This window comes from Ornithodoros turicata, chromosome 3 (assembly GCF_037126465.1).
Source record: "Ornithodoros turicata isolate Travis chromosome 3, ASM3712646v1, whole genome shotgun sequence".
In the NCBI taxonomy this organism is placed as follows: Eukaryota; Metazoa; Arthropoda; class Arachnida; order Ixodida; family Argasidae; genus Ornithodoros; species Ornithodoros turicata.
The window spans coordinates 43,781,273-43,800,296 of NC_088203.1; the positions used below are offsets into that span (position 1 = coordinate 43,781,273).

The window sequence follows — 19,024 nt, forward strand, 5'->3', positions numbered from 1 at the left end:
GGTGCTTCGGTGCAGCGCCACTTATCGCGCTGATCTTGTTTTTTCAAACGTGAAGAAGCCATGCAAAAAAAGAAATGGTTCGGTGCAGCAGGTGTGTCGCCCACCATCGAGCACAACGAGGGAACGAGTCCCACACGTTGGCACTTGCCTCTGCACTATACCATAGTGCAGCTTGTGGAGAGTCAAAAGACTGCCCAAGGTTGACTCTTGCCGACAAAGAAGGTGGAGGGAAGAGAAAGATGATAGTGATGGGGTAGAGAAAGAAAAAGTAATGAAAAGGGAGATGGCGACTAGCTGAATAATCCTGGCCGGGCCTTCGAGGACCACCCGTGAAATGGAAAGCAGGGGCCAAAGCGGTGTGTTGCTTTCCCAGAGGGGCCCCGAAGGATCCTAAACAACCTCTGGGTCCACTCAATCGCCAGGATCCTCCTTTCCCCAGACACGGAAAAGCCAGGCACAGCTATACGTGGGGTTCTCCCTCCTGCGGCGACCCCACTGTGAGTGCAAGAGGGGGCTACTGCGGCTGCTGGCGGCGGGAGATGGGGGCGCCAATTTCCCGACGCCGGGCAGTCTTCATAAACCGCCTCGATGGCTGGCCTGTGGCGCTCCTGCCAACCAGCTCGCTTAGCTCCCAGATAGCGCGAAGCAATTCTCTACAGCAGAGGGAATCAGACTTGGCTTTGAAGATGTACTGGAATTTCTCCTCATCAATAGCACGCCACCTCCACAGTGTACGTGCAGCAATTAGAAAAGGCTTAGCAGGGCAAAAAGAAAGCAGCATGTAAAGGAACAAATTTGAGAAAGATGCTTAGTGTGACATTAAGGGTATGAACAACACATTGTTTTTGTTCCAAAAATTTTATGCATTGCAGAAACTGTCATAGCAAACTTCCCCTTCGATAAGCACATATTTCTTAAGGAAACAGCAGGGAAGGGTATTCGTTACTGTTTCCATTTTCGTTACTGCTAACCTGCCCAAGTGCTGCTTCGGTGTCACGCGAACAATTTTACGTAATTGGGATGCGCACATCTTGCAATATTCTTTTTTTGAAATGTAGGAACATGTCTGCATTCACTCTCGGTCCAGCAACTCAACATAGGCATAACCTTGATCCAATGTCGTTTTCATAATCGGACGCTCTCAGTTGTAAATAATAGCCACGGTGGTGTGAAAAACGGTAAAAATACGAGTAAATAACAAAAAAATTGTAGGCTGTCACACTCGTGCTTTGGTGGAGTATAGAGTCATGAGTTGATGTAATGGACTTATGAGAACTGGTACAAGGTAAGCAAGGGATGCACCCTCGAGATCCAATATTGCACTTTATTTTCATGCTTTCGCGTAGTATATAGAGCATTAGAGGGAATGGAGCCATCAAAATACAAAGATACAATTAAAAGTAACTGAAATATCATCGCACAGCAGGAATATAGCAATTACCCGAATTCAATACCGAACGCTCATTTTCGTTTCCGGTAATGAAGGACCGTGGTATGCGTCTTTGTTTCCGCTTCACTGTCAAGGCATACCTTGTGGGCACCGTACATCGCTCAGGTCTGCGTTCACGGTCAGAGTGAAGTAGCAGGAGACAGTGTTGACAGTATCTGACAGTGCTCTGTATAGTGTGGAATGAACTGTAGCGTAATTTTTGTGCACATAAGAACAATAATAATAATAATAATATTTGGGGGTTTGGGTCTCGAGACAACTGAGATCATGAGCGACGCCACAGTGGTCGGTCTGTGGATTGCTTTTGCCCACCTGAGGGTTCTTCAACGTGCGATGAAAGGCTCATCACACGGCACTCCGTATTTAACGTGCCTCGTGGAAGATAGCGTGTCTAAGCAACTTGCACCCTGCCACTAAGCTGCTGGCGTCCTCAACCGTGTTCTAACCCGCGATCTCGGGATCAGAAGGCGAACACGCTACCGACTGAGCCACCGAGGCCGGACACATAAGAACAGTAAGCTGGGATAAGCGCAGGATTTTCATATCATGCTGTGATGGATTTCCATAAGGGTGCGTGACACACATTGTGTCGTTTTGGGCTCTCTTTTTACAGGTGTCCCGCTGTGTGGAGGATTAGATCTCTCAGGGTATAGCGCGAGAAATGCTGGGAAGATCCTCAGTACAAGCACTGCTCCAACAAATTGGGATTTCGCAAACATATTAGAAAGGCCCCCTATGTCAGATTAATCAGATTTTTTTTTTCAGTGTAGCACAGGTACAGCGGCATTCTCAAATGCTTAATACCGTATTCACGTCAGGCATCCTACGCGGCTTAATAGCAGTTTTGAGTACTAGGTTTAGTTCATAGCGACGACGTGATTAACAGTTTGAATATAATTGTAGCACGCCTAAAAGCTTGCGCAAGCCATTTTTAAGTGTTATTTACTGGACTGGTTAGGATATATCAGGTCGTCATCAAGCACAGTATTGGAGGTGTGGTGTTCAGTTCCATGGTTATTGGTACCAGCGCTCACGCGCTCGTGTTCGGGACATTAAAATAATATTCGTTCTTGGGTATGGACGTGTCTGTCTGCTGCTCCGAAACAGAACATTCTGGCGACGAAGGTTGATCGACCCACATGGGCAAGGCGGCAAGGAGTTCTTGCTTAAAACAGCAGCAGTACTAGTCAGTCATCCAGGCTTTCTGGGAACGTTGGAGGTTTGATGACAACGAAGCGTTCATCACAACGACGCAGAAGGCACCTGAATCGCTAGTCACCCGAAATCAACGTCGGAAAAGTAAGGAATCGGACAGAGAGGACCCGATTAGACTCACTTAATCCAAGATGTCACAATCACATCACGCCCCGAAGCTCGGCACTATGGCTGAATTCAACCCGAAGGTTGACGACGTTCGCTCGTACTTTGAGCGTTTCGACAACTACGTCGACATCAATGAAGTGCCTCAAGAAAAGAAGTTGAAGCTGCTCTTAAACGTAATCGGGGGGCAAGCTTACGAAGAGCTGAAAAAGATCGTTGTGCCTGCACTTCCAACGGAGAAGACATACGGAGAAATCAAGGTGCTCTTGGAGGGGCATTACAGTCCACAGCGGTCAATCATTGCGGAACGTTGTCAGTTTAATCGAAGAGTTCAACATCCGGATGAGACCGTCAAGGACTTCATCACAGAGTTGAAACACTTAGCCAGAGACTGTGAGTTCGGTACTTTTCTCAACGACGCTTTGAGGGACAGACTGGTAGCTGGGTTACGTGATGAAGAGACGCAGCGAACGTTATTTGCAACGGAGAAATTGACGTTTGAAGTGGCATGCAAGATTGCCTTGGAAAAGGAGCTAGCGGCGAAGCAAACGAAGCAGTTACACGACGCAAGCCAAGGAGATGGAGTCAACGCTATCAGCGGGAGAGCAAGGAAGAAGGCTCCAAAATGGAAAGTAGCCGTACCGGGCGCAGACAGTAAACGGGAAGAGGACAGAGACGAGTGCAAGCACTGCGGGAAGCCTCACCGCTCGGATAGGTGTTGGTTCAGGAATCTCACGTGTCGATCCTGCCACAAAAAGGGACACCTGCAAGCGGTGTGCGGAAAAAGGAAAACGAAGCCTGTCACATACGTCGATACGACGGACGAAGAGTCGGATGATTGCGACTGCTACACTGTATGTTACTCAGAAAAGGCAGCAAGTGGATACAGCGTAGACATGAGTATCGAAGGAAAGGAAGTTCCCATGGTAATAGATACTGGAGCAGCGGTCACAATAATGCCCGAAACGATGTATCGACATTACTTCCCACACATCAAGTGCAGGACAGCAGACCTAGCTTTGCGAACTTACACCGGGGAAAAGCTGCAGGTACTGGGAAAGTCAAGCGTCAAAGTGGCCCAAACAGGCGAGGAAATGCTCCTGCCGTTCGTGGTCGTCAGAGATCAGGACAGGAAAATGCCAGCATTAATAGGAAGAGACTGGCTGGAGAGGCTGAGGCTAGATTGGAAGAGTGTCTGCCATCTGTCAAGTGACGTGGGGAAAAGGGTGGAGACGTTGCGGCGAAAGTACTCTGGAGTTTTCAAAGGCGTTCCAGGAGTGGTGAAGGACTTCAAGGCGCGTGTTCTCGTCAAGAAGGCAGCCCAACCAGTGTTTGCGAAAGCGCGACCAGTACCGTTCTCCATGAAAGACCAAGTAGCAAAGGAGTTGGAGAAATTGGAAGCTGATGGCATCTTGAAAAGAGTGTCAAGAAGCGACTGGGCAACGCCCCTTGTTGTGGTACCGAAGAGCAGCGGAGCAGGATTAAGGCTATGCGGGGACTACAAGATCACCGTGAATCCTGTTTTGAAGACCGATCATTATCCCTTGTCCTTACCAGAGGATTTGTACTCAACACTCGCCGGAGGAAAAGTTTTCTGCGTTCTGGACCTGTCACAAGCGTACCAGCAGGTTCCCTTGGACGAAGAAAGCAAGCCACTGCTGACAGTAAACACACATCTCGGGCTGTTTCAATTTCAGAGACTGCCCTTTGGAATATCGAGCGCACCAGCCGTTTTTCAGTCGCTAATGGATTCAGTTTTAAAAGGGATTCCCAAGGTGGGATGTTACATTGATGCTGTAATCGTCGCAGGTGAAAACGTGGACGAATGTCAGGGAATGGTGGAGAATGTCTTGCAACGACTAGAACAGCACAATATGACGCTGAAGGAAGAAAAGTGTCAATTTTTCAAGCCGTCAGTTGTAGACTTGGGGCATAAAGTCACACAGGAAGGCATATTCCCGACGGAAACCAAGATAAAGGCAATAATCGAAGCTCCTCAGCCGAGTAATGCTACGGAACTGCGGGCTTTCTTGGGCTTGCTGAACTTCTACGGGAAATTTATCAGGAATCTCGCTACCATAGTCGCACCGTTGTACGACTTGTTGAAAAGAGACCAACGCATGGTGTGGACAGAAAGATGTTTAAAAGCATTTGAAGAAGCCAAACGGCGTCTGATCGACAGCCAAGTACTCTCATATTACGACGTTAAGAAGCCTATTGGTCTCAGCTGTGATTCTTCGGCATACGGCCTGGGAGCGGTCATTTTCCACGTCATGCCGGATGGAACAGAAAAACCGATCGCCTTCGCATCTCGAACTCTCAGCGTTGCGGAACGTAACTACGCACAGGGAGAAAAGGAGGCTCTCGCAATTATCTTCGGATTGAAGCGGTTCCATCGTTACCTCTACGGCAGGAAATTCCAGTTATATACCGATCATAAACCACTGCTAGGAATTCTGGCACCGGATAAACCTATTCCGACAGTGGCAGCAGCTCGAGTACAACGCTGGGCCATCACAATGGCCGCGTACCAGTACACGCTACAATACCGAAACGGGAAAAATATGGAAGTGGCCGACGCACTTTCCAGGGGCGGATTACTGGCCACTTGTCGGTGCGTAGCGCAGCGTCGTCTCCATAGTAACGCGTGCTGCACGTGACCCGCTTCGTCGTCAGCAGGAAGAAGTGAGCTTACTCGCAGCCTGTCACCGTCGCCGGGCGTGTGGCGTTCGTAGCCATTGGGCGAGGAGGTCAGCCGACGCAAAACGCTGCGATGTTCGTCGTTGAAAATGGCGCTTGTGTACGTGTTTCTGGTGGACGAAGGAGCCGTTTCAGAAGTCAACGAGGGCACTTCGTGCTCACAAGGATGTCTTCACGTGGTTGTCGGAAGAGCAGTTTGTTTCCTTCTTCCGACTGTCCAAAGCCTCGTGTATACACATACAGGATGTATATGGAAACATGGACATGACATCGAGTGTTTCCCATATAGGGAATGTTATGCACACGCATTAGCTGAGTTAGTGTGTATGTAACCCACCATTGTGAAATTAACTCCGTCTTGCACAAGTATGACATTTCTTTATTTATGAAATATTTGGACACTGCAATAAAAAAAAACTAGCAATACTTGCGCTATTCATTTGTATGCCTTTTCTGCCGAAGCTTGTGCGCTAAATATTGTGATATTGCAGCCAGTGCCTGCGGGAATGAGCCAGCACATATTTTATTGTCCGTATTGTTAGTAACTCTTTCATTGGGCATACTTGGCATAGGCGATCAATGCTTCCTGCGGTCCGCCGTTGTTGTTCCACGATTCTCCTTCGTTCTTCAAGGAGTTGGTGGACATTGATGGTGGCACCTGTCTCCTCCTCCGTCGACATCTGCCTCCGCTCCGCACATTTTGAGCTTGGCTGCTTGTTGTAGCCGGCAACTCTCTGGAAGCCTCAGCAGGCTGTGTAGTCCTGAGCTGTTACCCGAATCACTGCTTAGTTTAGTTGCAGAACTAAAAAGGAGGAGATCACTCGACAAGCTCAGCAAGCACACCGTAAGTCTACCAAATAACTTTATCCTCGTCAGTATAGCAATCTTCCACGCGGCGTATAGTGCAGAGATCACCGTCCTCGTCTTCTACGAATGTAATGCTAAAATAAAATACGCAATTAATCCTCAACGCATGTGTCGCGTGAAAAGAAAAAGAGACAGCTCCGAGCACCGAAGGATTCCCTTCGAGCCGGCGACGGCAGCAGACAACACTGCACTGCATTCGCATTGGCTGATTCGTGTCTTACGTGCTCATCTAGCGAAGTATGTGCAAGAAGGTTTCTTTCCATGCGGTAACAAAATTTATATTTCTTAGAGGTAAATACAAAGTAAGTTAATGTCGTCAAATTTAGGCTTTTTGCTTGACAGACTTGCGTCTGCCACCGAGAGTAGCGTCATTGCTCCTCGCGCCGACGAGGCTCGCCTACCCAGCGGACGACGGTGGCCTTACTGACCACTTCAGATCGTGCGTCGGCAGCGCGCGCTTGCCCGACGGTGGGCGTTGCCACGTTAGGCCGACGCACCGATGCAATGGCCAGTAATCCGCCCCAGGCTACCGCTTCCAGCAAGGCACAATGACGAAAGCGAGGAGTGCTTGGCGGTCTTTGACTCGACACCTATCACGGCCAGTCAAGTTGCGAAATGGACAAAACGGGACCCAATACTCGAGGCCGTACGACAGTTCACCGTATCTGGATGGCCTGCAACGTTTGATGGAAAGTTTCAGCCATTTTACGTTCGGCGACATGAACTGTCACATGAGCAAGGATGCCTGACGTGGGGGCAACGCGTCATCGTTCCTGATACACTCCGGCAGCCAGTGTTATCACTGCTTCACGAAGAGCATCCTGGAATTGAAAGAATGAAAATGCTAGCTAGGTCATTTGTCTGGTGGCTTTTAATGGACAAAGACATCGAGTCAACGGTTCGTAAGTGCAACGTCTGTCAGACTACTGCGCCCGCAAAGACACCGGGACCACTGCATCCGTGGACATACCCAACGGCAGCGTGTCCACGTCGACTTTGCTGTAAAAGAGGGAATGAATCTCTTCGTGCTTGTAGACTCGTATTCCAAGTGAATTGAAGTCAGATGTCTCAGCACCGCTACTGCTGCAAGGACAATCGACACTCTGAGGGCTATCTTCGCCGCGTACGGATATCCTGAAGAGTTAGTTAGTGACAATGGGCCTCAATTCATTGCTCAAGAGTTCGCAGATTTCACACGCGGCCTCGGAATCCGGCATACGCGTACGCCGCCTTACCATGCAGCGTCGAATGGCGCAGCCGAACGCCTGGTTCAGACGACCAAGACAATATTGCTCAAGCAAGTCTTGCGTGACAACATGACAGGTCAACGCAGGACCCTCCACCAACGTCTTGACGATTTTCTGCTGGCCTACAGGAATACACCTAATTCAGTAACTGGACGTACACCTGCGGAACTATTCCTGAAGAGGCAGCCACGAGTGAAACTTTCACTTTTAAAACCAGACTTCGTTAAAGACATGAGGACAAAACAGGAACAAAACGCTGCTAGGCGCAATGAGCATCGTGGAAGAGCCACGCAGTTCACCGTGGGAGAAATAGTCTACGTGAAGACGACAAGAGGTGAACCTTTGGCGTGGGAGGAGGCCACAGTAGTTCAGCAAGTGAGCGAGGCAACGTTTTTAGTCAAGGTGAACAACCAGCTGCGCTATGTACACAGTGACCACTTGAAACCACGCTGGGCACGTGCGTAGCCAACGTCGTTTCGGCACGATAGGGGAACGTCAGCAATGGACGAAGCTCCTAGCGGGTCACAGAACCTGCCAACGACTCCCTTGTATGGTGACAGGACGTCGAGTGCTACAAGCTCGGACACGCAAGCGCCCGTGGAAGGCGATGCAGCAACTCCACTGGCACCAACAGACTCGTCAAGAGCCAGCGGTACAGCCGGGTGCCAACGTAACGTCGGACGTCGATGTGACAAATCCGCATTCGGAACCGTTACGTCGCAGCAGTCGTCGTAGGCAACCTCCGGAACGCTTCCAAGCGGGAATGCCTTGAACGAGAGCTAGTCGGAATGAACAGTTTAAGTGCAGAGGGAATGTGGTGTTCAGTTCCATGGTTATTGGTATCAGCGCTCACGCGCTCGTGTTCGGGACATTAAAATAATATTCATTCTTGGGTATGGACGTGTCTGTCTGCTGCTCCGAAACAGAACAGGAGGGAAGGCACTTATTCTGCTATCGTAGCACAGCCGTAAAATAACAATGTAGAATCAGCTAACATTTTGGTGAGCACCTCTATTATTCTCTAACTCACTTTTCCATCCTTTACACCAAAAAGAGATACATCTTCCAATGCTCCTTCTCCTGTAGCTGTCCATGTGACAGGTTGAACACCTTGAAAATGAAAAATAAGTAGGAACTTTGAACAGGCATCATGCCTAAATACGAGAAAGGAAGCGTGTACTAAAACAGGCAGGTGTTTGTTGAACACATTGGACAATGACACCTTGGAACGCACAGGAACAGGAGAAAAAATACACGAAACGAGCTCACTACCAATACTCCATTCAAGAAGGGAACACATACATATAGGGTGTCCCACCGAAATCCCCCGGCTGGATAATTCGTGAACAGGTGGCGCCATCGAAGATTTTTCTTATTGGTAATGGTCCTTGGGACATCGGCTATGAACTGCGTAGTGAGCGGCTCATTTGCATACGGCCATACGCTCACTTATTAAATAAACATCCTAACTTTTACAATTTACTTCGCACGCTTATGGAACCTCTAGGACGCATCGGGACCTTCCCCGGCGTCGGGAACTTGGCGCCCCCATCGCCCGGCAGCAGCCGCAGTAGCCCCCTCCTGCACCAACGGTTGGGTCGCCGCAGGAGGGAGACCCCCACGTATAGCTGTGCGTGGCTTTCCCGTGTCTGGGGAAAGGGGGATCCTGGCGGTTGAGTGGACCCGGAGGTTGTTTAGGACCCTTCGGGGCCCCTCCGGGAAAGCAACACACCGCTTTGGCCCCTGCTTCCCATAGTCGGGTGGTCCTGGAAGATCCGGCCAGGATTATTCAGCTAGTCGCCATCTCCCTTTTCCTTACTTTCTCTTTTCATCTCCTCCTCCTCTCTCTTTCCTTACTCACCTTCTTTGGCGGCAAGGGTCAACCTTGGGCAGTTCTTTCACCCTTCTGAAACTGCACTAGGGTATATTGCAGAGGAAAGTGTTAGCGTGCCGGGCACGCTCCCTTGGTTGGGCTCCATGGTGGGCGACACACCTGTGCACCGAATCACTCTTTTCCTTGTATGGATTCAGTACACTCCAAAAAACATGATCAGCGTCAAAAGAGGCGCTGCACCGAAGCACCAACGAACTCGCTCAGCTTAGACCTGTCTCCAGAGCCATGGTTCCCGAAATTCCTTGTGGCCCATGCAGAGGACGAGACAAAGCCGTTATCGAAAGTGTCACCATTCCTCATTGCAAAAGAAATTGAAAAAAACATAGGGAAATCGTATAAAGCAAAGAAGCTCTCATCTGGAGACATTCAAATTGAAGTAGAAAACAGATCCCAAAGTTCAGCCCTTATGTCTATAAAGAAACTCGGTGACATTCCAGTATCAATCACAAAACACCGTATCCTGAACATTGTCAAGGGGGTGATTTCCGAGAGTGAACTCCTTGACTGTTCCGACATCGAGATCGAAGAAGGTTTGCGCGAGCATGGCGTTGTGGCGGCGAGGCGGATAGTCATGCGTCGGGATGGCAAAGAAATGCGAACCAAGCACATCGTACTGTCATTCCAGCTGCACAGACTCCCTCAAACCATCAAAGCAGGTTACCTGAACTGCCACGTGCGGCCGTACGTTCCGAACCCGCGGCGTTGCTTCAAGTGTCAACGTTTCGGGCATGGATCACAGGTCTGCCGTGGACAGGAAACATGTCCAAAATGTTCAGGCAATGGTCACACACCAGAATCATGTGAGAACACGGTGCGTTGCGCAAACTGCAAAGGTGACCACCCAGTATACTCAAGATCTTGTCCCCGGTGGAAAGCAGAAAAAGAAATACTTCGCATCAAGGCAGAACAGAACATACCATATAAAGCAGCAAAAGCACAAGCAGAGTTTGCTAGTAAAGGCACTTTCTCCGAGGTGGCGCGCAGGGGAGTCGCACCACTGAGGAAATCGGTAGAGACCCAGACTTCTGGGTGTCTACCTCAAACTCCCCAGCAGAAAGGTGGAGACACGAGTGTGTCTCTTCCTGCTCCTACATCTCCTGGGAGCACCCTGGCTTGCCAGGCACGCAGCAAGGAGATAGCCACAATTTCCAATGATGTTGATGGCACAATCTCAGTCTGGGACGGAACCATGCTGGAACCATCCCAGACCATGTCACAAAACATGGAATTGGATGACGATGACTGCTTATCCCAGAAATCGTCATCCAGTTTGCCAGGTGTTCTCTCTCAGGGCAAAGAAAAGAGAGAGAAAACATCTGGTCGAGGTAGGGGCAGCAGAACAAAAGACATGCAGAAATTACCTCCACCAAGAATAACCCCTCCTTGAATAAGACATTCATGTACACACAGTCCATAGGGGTATGTACCTGCATCCAAGGCACGATGAAGATATTGCTCCTTCTCCTTCTCTCTTTCTTCCTTCTCATGGGTCTAGGTAATATAATACAATGGAATTGTCGAGGTCTCTTTTCCAACCTCGATGACATTAATGACCTCTTAGAAGAACAAAAGGCAGTTTGCTGTTGCTTGCAGGAGACATATCTACATGAGAACAGTGTAAATCCTTTTCGTCGACATAATGTATTTAGAAAAGACCGCACAGACAGCACCCGCGCATCTGGAGGTGTCGCTGTCATTGTCCCACAGTCCATACCTGCAACCCCCTTTGCTCTTGTCACAGACTTGGAAGCCGTGGCTGTACAAATATGCCTCGACAGGGTGATTACATTATGCTCACTGTACCTTCCACCTTCAATTTCAATTGAACAAAAAGACTTTGAGCATCTTTGTGACCAGCTTCCTCAGCCATTCATGATACTTGGGGATCTAAACGCTCACAATCATTTGTGGGGCAGTACAAGGCTGGATGGTCGAGGTAAAATGTTAGAGAGAGTTTTGATGTCAAGGCCTGTTTGTCTGCTTAACACAGGACAGCCTACATACATCAACTCTGCAACACAAAGCTTCTCTTGTCTAGACATTTCACTGTGCAGTCCCTCCCTCTTCGATTGTTTTGACTGGACAGTCCAGCAGAACCCAAGGGGAAGTGACCACTTTCCTGTCATCCTAAAATTTCGTGGTGTTGCGAACTCGCTTTCAACACGACCACCACGATGGAAATTATCTCAGGCTAATTGGGGTGAGTTTCGAATGAAAGCCAACCTCCATTTGTCATATTTTGAAGATATGTCCATTGAAGAAGCAAACAGTGTCCTTACCAGTATGATCATAGATGCTGCTCACAAATCCATTCCACAGACATCAGGTCAGCTCCCCAAGCGTCCAAAACCTTGGTGGACTGAAGAATGCGCGAAGACGAGAAAGGAACAAAATCGTGCATGGGGTATCTTTCGTAGATACCCAACACCACATAACCTCCTTGCATTCAAAAGAGCACGTGCCAAAGCGAAATGGACGCGAAAACAAGCAAAAAAGTCTTCTTGGTGCAATTTCGTTTCTTCTCTAACACATAGAACACCGTCAAAGAAAGTATGGGACAGACTCCGGAAAATTAAAGGAGACTACCAGCGTTTCTCTGTTCCTTTTCTTTGTGTTAATGGAGTCCCCTGCCAGAGTTTAGAAGAACAGGCCGATCTCCTAGGTCAACATTTCCAAAGTGTGTCCAGTTCTGCTCATTACAACAGAAATTTCCTCTCTGTAAAGAATCGTGCTGAAAAACAAGCGATTTCAACCGTGGGTGGCGAAAATGACACATACAACCAGCCATTCACTATGGTAGAGCTCCGGCGAGCATTGGCCTCAGTGAAGGTCAGCGCTCCTGGCCCAGACGACGTGACATACCCCATGATCACCCACCTATCAGAGGAATCCAAAGAATGTTTACTAAAACTTTTCAACAAAGTCTGGGATAAGGGGCAGATGCCAATGGCATGGAAGACAGCAACAGTCATTCCACTGCTGAAGCCTGGCAAGGATTCTTCAAATGCAACCAGCTACAGGCCCATCGCCCTCACTAGCTGCTTGGGAAAGACTTTCGAAAGGATGGTTAATAATCGGCTGGTATACTTCCTTGAGGTGAATAACTGTCTTTGTAAATACCAGTGTGGATTCCGTGCAGGATGCTCAACAACTGATCACCTTATCCGCCTCGAAACTACAATTCGAGAAGCCTTTGTCAGGGGAAATCACTGTATTTCAGTGTTCTTTGATCTGGAAAAGGCATACGATACTGCCTGGCGGTATGGTATTGTTCGAGATCTTCACAGTGTTGGCATACGTGGGAGACTCCTTCGGTGTGTCATTGATTTTCTTAAAGGGAGAACTTTCAGAGTTCGACTAGGAACAACTCTGTCGCAATTATTTGTTCAAGAGAATGGAGTTCCCCAGGGCTCCGTACTGAGTGTCACTCTCTTTATAATGAAAATGAATTCTATTGCTAGTGCTATCCCTTCATCTATATCGTACTGCTTGTATGTCGATGATGTCCAGATTTCGTACTCATCAGCAAACTTGAGCACATGTGAGAGGCAGCTGCAGCTCACAATAAACAAACTCGTTAAATGGGCTGACCAGAACGGATTTAATTTTTCCGCGGAAAAAACAGTCTGTGTCCCATTTTCCAGGAGAAGAGGACTTTTTCCAAACCCTGCACTTTCTATAAATGGTCACAGCCTGACTGTTAATGAGGAACACAGGTTTCTCGGTGTCATATTTGACAGAAAGCTCACTTTCTTGTCCCACATAAAGAATCTAAAAGCTAAGTGTCTTCAAGCTTCCAACATACTTAAAATCTTATCACATAAGTCATGGGGTGCAGACCGTCGCACGCTCCATCGTATATACACCTCCACGGTTCGTGCGAAGTTAGACTATGCATGTTTCGTTTACGGATCAGCACGCCCTTCAGTTTTGAAGGCATTAGACTCTGTACACCACCTAGGATTACGGTTGGTGCTTGGAGCCTTCAGGACCAGTCCGATAGAGAGCCTGTACGTTGAATCGAATGAATGGTCTTTACAAAGACGGCGTTCTTATCTTGGAACATCGTATGGTTTAAGGATTAGAGGTTACCCTCAACATCCTACATTGCCGTGTGTAAAGGGCACTCGTTTCAAGCAGTTTTTCATAAACAAGCCCAAAGCTATACCATCTTTTAGCATTCGGCTTGAACGAGATATTGAATACTTTGGTTTTACACATTACGTCCATTCTTCCTTAGAGTCTAGCAAGATGATTTCTCCTTGGCAGCCGGCACCACAATACAATATTTCACTAAGTAAGTTCAATAAACGGGAAAATGCTGTTGAAGAAATACGCCATGAATTTGAGCATCTTAGAGAAAGCCTTGGTGATCATGTTGAAATATACACTGATGCTTCGAAGACCAACATGGGAGTAACGTGCGCGATGATAAGTGGCACATGCACAAAATCACACCGCCTGAACAATGTATTGTCGATTTTCAGTGCAGAGATGTACGCTATTGTTGTCGCTCTTAATCACATTTTACAGACACGTATATCATCATCAGTCATCTACACAGACTCCCTGAGCTCTGTACGTGCCATATGTAGTCCACAACCGTGCAAGAATCTATTAGTGAGACGTGCTAGGTACCTGGCAGCTGTTATACAAGAAAAAGGGTACAGTTTGACACTTTGCTGGGTTCCTAGTCACGTCGGTATAAGCGGCAACGAGAGGGCCGACCGCGAGGCGGCAGCCGCCCACGGCAATGACATCACACCCTTTGACACACCGTATGATGATTTGTTGCGAGAACTAAAAAAGATTATTAATGTAAAATGGCAAGATGTTTGGAAAGAACAAAGCAGTAACAAATTACACACTGTGAAGCCACACATAGGTAGAGTGGAACTGCAGTTTCAAAACAGACTACAAGAAGTATTATCAAGCCGCTTAAGGCTGGGACACACTTACCTGACACATGGACATTTGCTACGGGGAGAAGATGCACCCCAGTGTGAACACTGTGGAAGAAACCTTACAGTTGTACATATACTCATTAGCTGCCCAGCTCTCGAACAACATCGCCAAAGTTACTTCACTGAGTTTTATAAATACACTTTGCCTCTTCACCCAGCCCTATTGCTTGGGGATGAGGCCCTCATTCCTTTTGATAACATCGTTCAGTTTTTAAGAAATATAGGAATCATCAACGAATTGTAGTGTCTTATTTCCCCACTTTTATGTGTTTTACACCCTCTGAATTTTTTAACCCTGTTTTAAACTAATCAGTTTAATTTTAAGTTACGTGTCGTTTAAACTTCAACAGAGTCTTGGCGCATTATGATCCTCGTTGTCGTTGCGCCATGAAACCCCTAATTATCATCATCATCATCATCAGCATCGGGACCTTCAGCGAAAAATATTGCAAGAAAAAAAAAAACGCATCGACGCTTAGTGATTTTTCCGAGCACTTCATCGGTTTCGGTTTACATATTTCTTGCACAGATCAGTGCACCAATGCGCTCTTTGGATCACTATCCGGCTGTCACGCGTACGCGGCTGTCAGTTTCGTGTTCATCCGCCTGGTTGACACACGAGGGCGACTGAAGTTTAGGGCTGCGTTCCAATACCTCGCGCCCACGAAGCCGCCTGACTAGGCAGCTGAGTAGACCCCTTTGGAACAGGCTTGCCTATAGTCACTACTGGAACAGGCTTGCCTAGCCGAGGCGCCATCTCGTTGCTCACGCAAGAAATGCGTACGGCGCAAGCGCAGCAGGACTCTAAAGCGAGGCCCGCATGGAGCGCTTTTTGTCGGCGAAAACGCAGCGCGCGTCAAACGCTGACGCCCACGCCGGCGACGGCACACCCGCAAGGAGCGACTGTCTCGGCGCGGAATTCATGGCTGAGCTTTCACAGTGTTGCTTGGGGCTGGGCGCAGTCAGCACGCAGGTGGTTTCCATTGGGGCATAAATAAACATGTTGTACCTAGGTTATCGAAGATAACACTAGCATATGCTTTCTTTAGTTAAGAAGATGTTTCTCCTTCAGTTATAAGTCCCCACTTTCCGCTGTCAATTCGGCAAACCGGTCTAGTGTACGAAACAGGCATGCTGAATGAGCCGCGTCTTGTTTGGCATTGTTTGGCCAGCGAGACTTTGTCACTGATCTCTATGTATAAAGGCTGGATCGCGCATGGGAGAGGGGCTCATGGGGGAGAGGCACGCATTCGGGCCGCCATGTTGGGAGGCCCTAAAGCGCTTTGTGCGCCCATAGAAAACAATGGGAGGCAACAGAGATTGTGAGTATTTATTGCGCTGCAGGCGTTGATCGTTGTTTGTCGTTATACAATTTTGTAAGGTGCCAGTATACTGATGTATCCTAACAGTGTTTCACAGGTGTCCTGCCGTTCGATTCTTAATTACGTTATGTTTTGCATTCCGAAACTAGACCGTCACTGCAGTGTACCGCTGGGGATTGTACTACAGCGCGTTTCCCAGCCAATATTTCAATAAGAAACGATGTGAGATTAACAACAACCATGTATATAATCTCCCGTGCTGCGTTCTGGACAAAAATTGTTCCACAAAGAACGGTCCCAGAAAGGATATACCCGCATGGTAGAAAAAAATCGCCCCGTAGAATCACAGCCGTTGTTTCAGACAGGCGTATGCGTTTAGTGTGATTTATATCAAGCAAGAAAGAGTCTTTTAGTGAACGACAGTGGTGTCTTCGACGTAATGCCTCGCAAATATGAACACACCGAAGCATCTTAAACAATTACTTCACGCAATTAGATCACGCTTATGCCAGTTAATCTAGGTATTGATGTAAACTTAATCAAGTTACTTAGTAAGTGGTAACACCACCTTGAGACACAAGACTTATCTCCTTTTGAAGTACCGCACTTTTCTTTTTCTTCCTTCACTTGCTCTGATTATTTGCAGGTGAAATTGAATGTCCTTCACGCGTACTCACATGCTTTTGCTGAATAGAACTGCAGCGTGAACGAAGCTGCGTAGGGACGAGGGCCTGCCATCCACTGCTGACTGTGTCATGCTTGTTATGTGGAGCACGTTGCAAAAAATGCAGCTGCACATCTGAAACTCCAATCATTATCATCGTCATCTAAAAGGGAGTGTGGTAGCAGTGCCGTGAAACCAGGCACGATTTCTGAAGATCTTCTGTGACACTTTCCGCAGTTTGCATACTTTTCTGCAGCGTCAGTCTCTCTCATAGGAGTTACTTTGCATTAACAGTGACTGCCATCTTACATTTTAATGTGTGAGGGCTCTCTTGCACTACACATGTACGGTTTCCAAACTGCAACATGACGATTTAGAGCTTGAAACGGGAGCCCTGGTGTACCCTGTCTATGAAATGATACCAACTGAATCATGTCAAACGTGATGTTTAATGGAAGATGGCTTTCTTGGTTGTGCATTCTGCGTGACAAAGATGTAACACGATATGCTTTTGTAAAGAAGATAAGTGATGTTATGCTCTATGAATAAAGAGAATATACATTTTTCAAGTTCAACATTTATTCTGGCATATATCAAGCATCACAATGAATGTGCAGGGAAGTGACAAAACAATACATTTATTGTTTTGTGACCTCCCTGCAATGACAATATATATCTCAGGAATGACAATGTACAGGTACACTGTGCAAATTTGTTGCACCCAATTTTCATACATGCTGAATTTTAAATTTTTGATTTGCTGCCTATGTGTTCAGTATATTACAAATTGCTTAATGCAAACAACACTTTGTTAATTTCAAGCTTTTTGCTCCCATCTAAGATATTCCTACCCTGAAGGAACTGCCACTTCGACACCATAAAATATTCAGTAGGTTTCACTCTGGCAGGCCCTGCCACTGCAAATTTCCTGAATTGAAATCCTTCAAACTGTGTCATAATCTTAAATACGTCAGTATTTCTGCAAGTAGTTGACATGCTGGAGGACACTCTTCCTGCAGCTAAGGCAACTACAGAGAGTTCCAAGAGGCCGAAGGTAAACCTACAGCTGCATGAGTGTGATCAACAGTAGTGCATTCTCAAGAAATAATTTTCTTCTTATAGCATATATGTGCATGCCTAGTAACTAAAACAATGATCACAGTTCCACAACGAGTTTTAATTCCTGAGGGTGTATACTGTAGAGGTGGGTTAGATCTACAACAGTTTATACAAGGTATTATATACTATGAATACCTTTAAAAATCTCATGTGACACATATGCTTTTACTTTTTGGAGGTGCTGCGGTGATCGAAGTTTGTGGGCACTGCTCAGGTTTTGCACCCATTTCTTGCGTATGTCGGGGCAGCTGTGAAGGACAGAACATTGGTTAGGATGCAACTAGTTAAAAATAAATATGTTGTTTAGTAAGAGCATTGCATAAATGTTTAAAACATCAGTTAAAAACAGGGTTTACAATTCCAATATATTTTAAAAATTTCAACGTTTAAACGCTGTTCTAAAAAGAATTATAGCTTCATCACCAAGACACAATGCTGGGTGAAGGGGCCTAAGGTGTATATAAAACTCTCTGAAGTGATGTGTTTCATGATGTGAACATGTAAAGAGAATGTGCAAAATTGAGAGAGGCTTACCACAGTGCGTGCACTGGGGTGGTTCCTCCCCGTAAAGTTGGAACCCGTGAATGAGGAACATGATACTTATCTGTAAGCTCGATCGCATCAGACGATGACACAGATGATGCTCGATGACACAGACGATCCTCTGGGTAGCCCCCGTGAGGAAACCTGTATTGAGAGACCACACTGCTACAAATAACACGACAAGCTGCAAATTATTATTATCGCAACAAGCTAACAACATAGCTCAGACACAAAGGCGGTATCCAAGTCACAGCACAAGGATTCTTCGTCACAAATCAAACCAAGGCACAAAACAATACCAATACATGAAAAAAGGTGACCCTCTTGGTCTTATTACGACGTAATACTGAACTTATACTCGAAGGTGGTTCAAAGAAATGACTGCGCACTTGCTTCCGTAGACAACACTAGGTACCGTGCTAGCAATGCATGCAGAAAAGCGCTCGAGTGCTCGCACATATTGATGACACCACTATCAGTGTAGCGTAACATGTTCTCTCCAGCATATTATGCACTCAAACTGTATTTGCCGGCGGGTAAAATGCAAGTGTGTTCGATTGAACCTCGGAAGAGCGATCAAACAACTTGCACCCAGTGCTGGTTTTGGGCAAAAAAACACTTCATAATTGTCAAATAAATGTACAGAATGGACGCCTATTTATTCCTTGATAAAGAATGACTCACCTGTAGAAATTTCGGCCCTGTATCCTTCCCGGTACGGTTGGTACGACCGTAATTGCAAGAAGTTGCCATGATCGCTGCGGCGACTGTTTTGGGTACAGTAAGATGGCGGCCGGTTGCCGCACGCTCGCGCTCCCTATCCGCGATCCAGCCTTTTACAGTCGAGATCAGTGGATACCCCTCAGGATCTAGCGTCTTGTGTATGACGAGCCTACGAGCCCGCCACTGGAGCCCGCTCGCATTTGAACAATAC

General features: G+C 47.2%; 1 long non-coding RNA gene and 1 pseudogene across 1 annotated transcript in view; both read left to right on the top strand.

The window, feature by feature from the left end:
• Positions 1 to 19,024, top strand: part of LOC135388448 (uncharacterized) — a 211,458-nt gene that overhangs the window by 141,343 nt on the left and 51,091 nt on the right. The gene's annotated exons all lie outside the window — the stretch shown is intronic.
• LOC135386955 (uncharacterized) lies at positions 2,742 to 3,445 on the top strand (annotated as a pseudogene).